The sequence below is a fragment of the Gorilla gorilla genome, chromosome 2 (assembly GCF_029281585.2).
Source record: "Gorilla gorilla gorilla isolate KB3781 chromosome 2, NHGRI_mGorGor1-v2.1_pri, whole genome shotgun sequence".
Lineage (NCBI taxonomy): Eukaryota > Metazoa > Chordata > Mammalia > Primates > Hominidae > Gorilla > Gorilla gorilla.
This window is the reverse complement of record NC_086017.1, coordinates 109,009,983-109,018,970: the sequence shown is the minus strand read 5'-3', so window position 1 is coordinate 109,018,970 and position 8,988 is coordinate 109,009,983. Positions and strand designations below refer to the sequence as shown.

At 43.0% G+C, this 8,988-nt stretch overlaps 1 pseudogene; it reads right to left on the bottom strand.

The window, feature by feature from the left end:
• Positions 1–689: 689 nt before the first annotated feature.
• Positions 690–8,467, bottom strand: LOC129532402 (olfactory receptor 5H14-like; annotated as a pseudogene).
• Between the last annotated feature and the right edge of the window lie 521 nt (positions 8,468–8,988).

Here is an 8,988-nt window from a genome sequence, read left to right as displayed (position 1 = left end):
ATGTGATAGTCTGAAATATGGCCTCGTGGGAAGGGAAAGACCTGACCGTCCCCCAGCCCGACGCCCGTAAAGGGTCTGTGCTGAGGAGGATTAGTATAAGAGGAAGGCATGCCTCTTGCAGTTGAGACAAGAGGAAGGAATCTGTCTCCTGCCCGTCCCTGGGCAATGGAATGTCTCGGTATAAAACCCGATTGTACATTCTATCTACTGAGATAGGGAAAAACCGCCTTAGGGCTGGCGGTGGGACATGCGGGCAGCAATACTGCTTTGTAAAGCATTGAGATGTTTTATGTGTATGCATATCTAACAGCACAGCACTTAATCCTTTACCTTGTCTATGATGTAAAGACCTTTGTTCATGTGTTTGTCTGCTGACCCTCTCCCCACTATTGTCTTGTGACCCTGACACATCCCCCTCTCGGAGAAACACCCACGAATGATCAATAAATACTAAGGGAACTCAGAGGCTGGCCGGATCCTCCATATGCTGAACGCTGCTTCCCCGGGTCCCCTTATTTCTTTCTCTATACTTTGTCTCTGTGTCTTTTTCTTTCCCAAGTCTCTCGTTCCACCTTACGAGAAACACCCACAGGTGTGGAGAGGCAACCCACCCCTACAGATTAACATACCATACTCTACAATATTTTTATTTGCTTTCTGCCATCATTATTCTATTATGAAGACTTGACTAAAATTTCTCAAATGCTTTTGAATAACATAGGAATATTTTAATTAGTTAAATAGGTACTAACATCATAGGTCATTAAAGTGCTAGTACTGTTATAATTGCAAAATCTTTTAATGCTGGCAAAAACATAGGTAACTCTAATTTGCACAATTTTGTGACTATTTTAGTGAATAGAAAAGAGAGATGAGTAAGAGATCTAAACATTATTTCTTTTGAACATTTTTGTGAATGAATCTATGATTTGCTTATTTCTCAGGCTGTAGATCATGGGATTTAATAAAGGAACTATGACAGTGTAAAATAGAGACTCCATCATATCTTGGTCATCAGCCCGTTGGGATGCAGAGCCCACATACACGAAGGCGAGGGGCCCATATATAAATATACAGATAAGAGATGAGCTCCACAGGTGGAGAAGGCTTTTCTTATACCTTTGACAGACTTCTTTTTCGAGATTGTAAAGAGGACAAATGTAAAAGATACAAGAACAGTCCCAATGGTGAAAACTTGAATTGAACATGAGAAAATAAAAACCATTGGAAAGTTAATAGAAGAATCAGTACAGAAAACTTTTAACAATGGGATAATGTCACAGTAAAAGTGATGTATTGTGTTGGAATTACAGAAAGTTAATCTGTATAAAAAACCTTCATGAATTAAAGCATGAAGAAGGCCACCTAGAAATGACAAGATTAATAGCCAGATGCACAGTCCATTGGTCATAATGACTGGATAAAGTAAAGGTTTGCACATGGCTACATAGTGATCATATGCCATTGTTGCCAAGAGAAAACATTCTGTGGTTACACCAATTGCAAAGGAAAAAAAATGTATCTAGTATTCAGAGAGAAATCATCTTACTCTTAGTGAAGAAGTTGATCAGCATCTTCAGAGTCATGTGGATGATAACAAATCATCCACAAAAGCTAAATTCTCAAGGAATAAATACATTGGGATATGAAGGTGAGGGTCTTTCCAGATGACAGCAATCAGACCAAGATTTCCGAAGATGGAGATGAGATATATTACCAAGAATGCCAGGAACAGGGGTATTTTCCAGTGAGGTTGATATAAAAATAATGTGAGAACAAAATCTGTCAGCAATTTTGCATTTTCCTCTTCCATGTCCTCACTGCATGTCCTCTAAAATAAAATGCAACAAATGAAAGGCAAATTTGCAATGGCATTATGAGTTGAATTTGGGGAAGACGTGTTGAAATAAACAGTGCGATTATAAGAGACCTCTTAGTTTTTTACCATTACTATAAAAAAGAAATCCTATATTTAAGGTGTTAAATAAATGAAAAAATATATATATTTTGGTTTAAAAATTGGGTAGTAATATGCATTCTCTAGTATACTAAATTTATGTGCACACTCATGTGGTAGAATAATCCTGTATCTGGTACATGAATGGAGTTCCTGGGGAATAGGTTTTTGAAAGATCTGGATAAAAATCAATGCAATAAATGCCATGTGAAGATTCTTAAACTTTATATTTCATAGTATAAGCATGCACTAAATACTTTCAGGTGGGAAATTCCATGCACTTGTGTGTGAAGAGGCCACCAAACAGGCTTTGTGTGAGCAATAAAGCTGTTTATTTCACCTGGGTGCAGGCAAGCTGAGTCCGAAAAGAGAGCCAGTGAAGGGAGATAGGGGTGGGGCTGTTTTATAGGATTTGGGTAGGTAGTGGAAAATTACAGTCAAAGGATGTTGTTCTCTGGCTGGCAGTGGTGGGGGTCATAAGGTGCTCAGTGGGGGAGCTTTTGAGCCAGGATGAGCCAGGAGAAGGAATTTCACAAGGTGATGTCATCAATTAAGGCAGGAACTGGCCATTTTCACTTCTTTTGTCATTCTTCAGTTACTTCAGGCAATCTGGATGAATACGTGCATGCTTGGGTTCAGAGGTCTGACATTGCTGTCTTCTTATATTAATAAGAAAAATAAAACAAAATAGCGTTGAAGTGTTGGGGCAGCAAAAATTTTGGAGAAATAATGGGCGTTACTTCTCAGGGTTGCTTCAAGTGGGATTAGGGGAGGCATGGGAACCTAGAGTGGGAGAGATTAAGCTGAAGGAAGATTTTGTGGTAAGGGGTGATACTGTGCGGTTGTTAGAAGAAACACTTGTTGTATAGAATGATTGTTGATGACCTGGATGCAGTTTTGTATGAATTGGAAAACTAAACAGAAGACACAAGGTCCAAATAAGAGAAGGAGAAAAACAGGTGTTAAAGTACTAAAAATTGGGAAGACCCAGGACATCCAATTAGAGAGTGCCTAAGGAGGATCAACATAGTCCTGCCAGCAAAGATTATTTATTTACTTTAAGAGGGAGTTAAGAGTGGTGGTTTGGGGATAGCACCAGGAGATATAGCTTGGAGAAACAGTGTAAACCAGCAATGTAAACAAGAGCAGGGCATTTACGAGTAGTTGAGAATGGTGAATAGAAGTATGACTAGACAGAAGATAGTAGAGATGACAAGTATTTGGGGTGCAGTCCAAGTTGGGCTGGTGTCTGGAATGAGACTGGGGCCTAATAAAAAGCAGTGTCTATACAGGAGCTCAAATGAGCTGTACCCTGTAGCATTCCAAGGACAGGCTTGAATTTTGAGAAGGGAAAGTGGTAAAAGTATTGTCCAGTCTTTTTTAAGTTGGTGGCTGAGCTTGGTGAGGTGTGTTTTTAAAAGACCATTAGTCCATTCTACCTTTTCTGAAGATTAAGGAAAGTAAGGGCTATGAAGGTTTTACTGAATACTAAGAGCCTGGAAAGGGCTTGGGTGATTTAACTAATAAAGGCCAATCTGTTATTGGATTGTATAGAGGTGGAAAGGCCAAACTGAGGAATTATGTCTGACAGAAGGGAAGAAATGATTGTGGTGGCCTTCTCAGACACTTTGGGAAAGGCTTCTACCCATCCAGTGAAAGTTTCTACCCAGACCAAGAGTTATTTTAGTTTCTTGACTCAGGGCACGTGAGTAAAGTCAATTTGCCAGTCCTGGACAGGGGCAAATCCCCGATCTTGATGTGTAGGGGAGGGAGGGGGCCTGAACAATCCCTGAGGAGTAGTAGAATAGCAGATGGAACACTGAGAAGTGATTTCCTTGAGGACAGATTTCCATGATGGAAAGGAAATGAGAGGTTCTAAGAGACGGGCTAGTGGCTTGCAACCTACATGGAAGAGGTTATGAAATGATGACAGAATAGAATGGGCCTGTGAGGCTGGAAGGAGATATTTTCCTTGGTCTAAGAACCATTTGCCTTGTGTGGGAAGAGATTGATAGGTGGAAGTTTCAGTGGGGGAGTAAGTGGGAGTGGCCGATGAGAAGGAGAAAAACTGGTAGTGAGGGACAGAAGTTGGAATGCTAGCTGCTTCTTTAGCTACCTTATCAGCATAAGCGTTGCCTAGAGCAATGGGATCTGATGCCTTTGATAGCCTTTGTAGTGAATGACTCCAGCTTCCTTTGTAAGTAAAGCAGCCTTGAGAAGAGTTTTTATCAAAGAGGCATTAATGATGGAGGACCATTGTGTAGTGAGGCAACCTCTTTCTGCCCACACAACAGCATGGTGGTGCAGGATATGAAAGGCATAGTTACAGTCAGTATAAATATTGACATGTATTTCCTTTGCAAGAGTGAGAGCTCGAGTTAAGGCAATGAGTTCGGCTTGCTGAGAGGTAGTGGAAGAGGGCAGAGTGGTAGCCTCAATGATAGATGTGGAAGATACCATAGCATAGCCTGCCTTTGCTGGTGAGTGACGATTAGGCCTGGTGGAACTACCATCAATAAACAAGTGTGATCAGGGTGAGAAACAGGAAAAGTGAGAAACAGGAAAGAAGGAAATATGGGGAAAGAAGTGAGAAACAGGAAAGAAGGAAATATGGGGAAATGGGGTGAATGTCAGGTTGATCAGAGAGAAACAGTCATGGGGGTCAGGTGTGGTGTCCAGAATAATGTGGGAGGCTGGATTGAAGGAACAATCAAAATTGTTGGGAGACTCAACAAAGAGTGAGTATAACTGAAGGAGCTGGGGAGCAGAAAGTATATGTGTCAGGTGTGAGGATGAAAATAGATTTTGGAAGTTATGACAACTGTAGAGTGAGTTGAGCATAGTTTACGATTTTGAGGGCCTCTGAAAGTATTAGGGTGACAGCAACCAATGCACGGAGACATGATGGCCAGCCTAAAACAAATAGTAAGGTCAAGTTGTTTCAACAGAAAGGCTACAGGACATGGTCCCAGACCTTGTGTAAGAATTCCAGCTGCACAGCCCTGCATTTTGGCTGTGTGTAATGAAAAGGGTTGGGATGAGTCAGGGAGAGCTAGAGTGGGGGCAGTCTCTAAAGCTGTCTTCAAGGAATGGAAAGAGGAGTAGGGAAAGGATTTAGGATCTCTGGGGTCAGCTAGGTTTCCTTTTGTGATATATAACAGTTTTGTTAGGATGGCAAAACCAGGTATCCAAAGGCAAAAGTATCCAACCATGCCCAGGAAGGAAAGGAGTTGTTGTTTTGTAGAAGGGGTCAGGGTTTGAGGGATCAGTCAGACACAATCGGCAGGGAGAGCATGTGTGTTTTTGTAAAGAATTATGCCAAGGTAGGTAAGAGATGGAGAAGAAATTTGAGCTTTGGAGGGGGATACCCATATCCTTTGTAAAATAAATGTTGAAGGAGCAGGAGGGTGTCTTGTTGAGAAGATTCAAAGGAGGGGCTACAAAGTAGAAAGTCATCAATATATTGAATAAGGTGAGAAGCGGAGGGGTGGAAAGAAAGTAAATCATGAGAAAGAGCTTGGCTGAATTAATAAGGGCTGTCCCTGAAGCCTTGTGGCAGTACAGCCCATGTAACCTGCTGGGGCTGATAGGTGTCAGGGTCAGTCCAGGTAAAAGCAAAGAGAGGCTGGAATGAGGGTTGCAGGGGAATAGTGAAAAAAAGCATCTTTAAGATCAAGAATAGAATAGTGAGTTGTGAAGGAAGGTATTGAGGACAAAAGAGTGTATGGGTTGGGCACTATAGAGTTGATAGCAAAACAATTTGGTTGATAAGGCACAGATCCTGAACTAACCTGTAAGACTTGTCCAGTTGTGGACATTTAAAATGGGGGAATTATAAGGAAAGTTTATAGGTTTTAGAAGCCCATGCTGTAGCAGGCGAGTGATAACAGGCTTTAATCCTATTAAAGTGTGCTGTGGGATGGGATATTGGCATTGAGTGGGGTAAGGGTGATTAGGTTTTAATGGGATAGTAATGGGCATATGATTGGTTGACAAGGAGGGAGTAGAGGTGTCCTATACCTGTGGATTAAGGTGGAAAGATACAAGCGGAGGATGAGAAGGAGGCTTTGAACTGGGGAAAAAGGTGGCAATGAGGTGTGGCTGTAGCCTAGGAATAGTCAGGGAAGTAAATAATTTAGTTAAAATGTCTCAACCTAATAAGGGAGCTGGGCAGGTGAGGCTAACTAAAAAGGAGTACATAAAAGAATGTTGGATTTGGGGAGTTTTAAGAGGTTTAGAAGCCTGGCCGTCAATACCCACAACAGTTATGGGGGCAAGGGAAATAGGCTGTTGAAAAGAAGGTAATGTGGATTGGGTAGCCTTCATATTAATTAAGGAGGGGATGGACTTACCCTCCACTGTAAGCATCTGTGATGGTCCAGGACGCTTCTGAGGTGTTCGGGCAGCGTTAGTCTTCAGCCGCTAAGCTGAGAAGATCCGAGAAGGAGTCAGTCAGAGCCTTGGGCTAGTTGGACAGTCCAATTTCCACTGGGGTCCTGCACAGATGGGACATGGCTTAGGAGGAATCCCATGCTGTGGGCATTCCTTGGCCCAGTGGCCAGATTTGCAGCACTTGAAGTAAGATCCTGGGAGAGGAGGTCCTAAAGGAATGCCTGACTGCTGTGGCTTAAGTGTTTTGAAGTTCTTGTGTGCTGGAGTTGTGGCTGGGGTTTCTCTCACAGTAGAGGCAAGAAATTGCAACTCAGAAATACGTTGCTACTTGGCTGCCTCTACTCTATTATTGTACAACTTGAAGGTGAGGTTAATTAAGTCCTATTGTGGGGTTTGAGGGCTGGGATTTAATTTTTGGAGTTTTATTTAATGTCAGGAGTGGATTGTGTAATAAAATAAAATGCATATTGAGAATAAGATGGCCTTCTGACCTTTCAGGGTCTAGGGCTGTAAAGTGTCTCAGGGTTGCTGCCAAACAAGCCATGAACTGGGCTGGGTTTTTATATTTGATGAAAAAGAGCCTAAACACTAACTGATCTGGGAGAGGTTGGATAAAGAAAAAGGAGCATTAACCTTAACTATGCCTTTAGCTCCAGCCACCTCTTTAAGAGGAAATTGTTGGGCAGGTGGGGGAGGGCTAGTCATGCAATGAAACTGTAAGCTGGAGTGGGTGTGGGGAGAGGAGGTGATAGAAGGATTACAGGGTGGAGGAGAAGAAGCTTAGGAAGAATTGGAGCCTGATTCAGCCTGGCAGGGAGTGAACTGAGGAGCAGTCTGGGGATGAGGGGAGAGGTCAGATGGGTTGGTAGAAAAGGAGGATTGAAAAGACTCAGTGATGCTTGGGGTTGGGACTGAGGGGACAGGCGGGAGGGAAAGAAGGAGGATTTGGGATGAGTTGCATTGGGAACAGAGACTAGGGAGGGACTGATGTGTAAAAGAATGCCTGGACATTAGGCACTTCAGACCATTTGCCCTTTATGACAAGAATTATCTAGATCATGTAGGATGGAAAAGTCAAAAGTGCAATTTTCTGGCTATTTGGAACTATTGTCGAGTTTGTATGGGGGTTAAGCGGCATTGCAGAAGAAAATAAGGCATTTAGGTTTTAGATCAGGTGTGAGTTGAAGAGGTTTTAAGTTCTTGAGAACACAGGCTAAGGGAGAAGGAGGAATTGAGGGTGTAAGGTTACCTATAGTGAAGGAGGCAAGCCCAGAGAAAAGAGAGGGTAGAGACATAGGGAGAAAGGGTAGGGGGGGTGCTTGCCCCCAGGAAAGTGGAGAGAAAAGAGAGGGTAAAGACATGGAGAGAAAGGTGGGGGGTGCTTGCTCCCCCAGGAAAGTGGAGAGAAAAGACAGGGTAGAGACACAGAGAGAAGGGGTGGGGTGTGCTTGTCCCCCAAGAAAGTGGAGAGAAAAGAGAGGGTAGAGACACAGAGAGAAGGGGTGGGTGGTGCTTGCCCCCAAGGAAAGTGGTGCTTGACACTAAGGGTGAAGGATCAAAGCAGGCATCCTGGCAGTGATCAGACACCTCTGAAACGTGGGTGAATAATCAAGCAGGCATCCCCACAGTGGTTAAACACCAAGGGAAGACTGTCTTCCCAAGTCTGTGACTGGTGCTGGAGTTTTGGGTTCACGGATAAAACATGTCTCCTTTGTCTCTACCAGAAAAGGAAGGGAACTGAAATTAAGAGAAGGGAGAGATGGAAGGATGGTGCCAAGATTGAAAGGAGAAAGAGGTTGAGAGATAGTGAGAGAGGTTGGAGAAGAGAGTAAAAAGAGGCCACTTACCCAATTTAAAATTGGTGAGATGTTCCTTGGGCTGGTTGGTCTGAGGACCAGAGGTCGTAGGTGGATCTTTCTCATGGAGCAAAGAGCAGGAGGACCAGGGATTGATCACCCAAGGGAGGTCCCCCAATCTGAGTCATGGCACCAAATTTCACATGCGTCTGTGTGAAGAGACCACCAAAGAGGCTTTGTGTGAGAAATAAAGCTTTTTAATCACCTGGGTACAGGCGGGCTGAGTCGGAAAAGAGAGTTAGCAAAGGGAGATAGGGATGGGGCTGTTTTATAGGATTTGGTAGGTAGTGGAAAATTACAGTCAAAGGGGGTTGTTCTCTGTCTGGCAGGGGTGGGGGTCACATGGTGCTCAGTGGGGGAGCTTTTGAGCCAGGATGAGCCATGAGAAGGAATTTCACAAGGTACTGTCATCAGTTAAGGCAGGAACTGACCATTTTCAGTTCATTTGTCATTCTTCACTTGCTTCAGGCCATCTGGATGAATATGTGCAGGCTTGGGCTGAGAGGCCTGACAGGAAATGCCATCATAATATATTTTTAAAATTTTTGATAGTGTAGAAAATATGCTGTGGGATGGGGAAATCGGACTAAGGGGTACTAATTAGAAACTTGTTACTAAGGTCCCAGTGATCCCAATCAGATCACACATAAAAATGATCTGGGAGGGTGTTTTATGAAAAATATAGATTGTGAGAATTTAATGTAGAAATTGATTATTTCAGAAATGAGTTCTAGAAATCTGCATTTAAAAAATACCCTCAAGGTGATTCAAATGAGTGCTAGG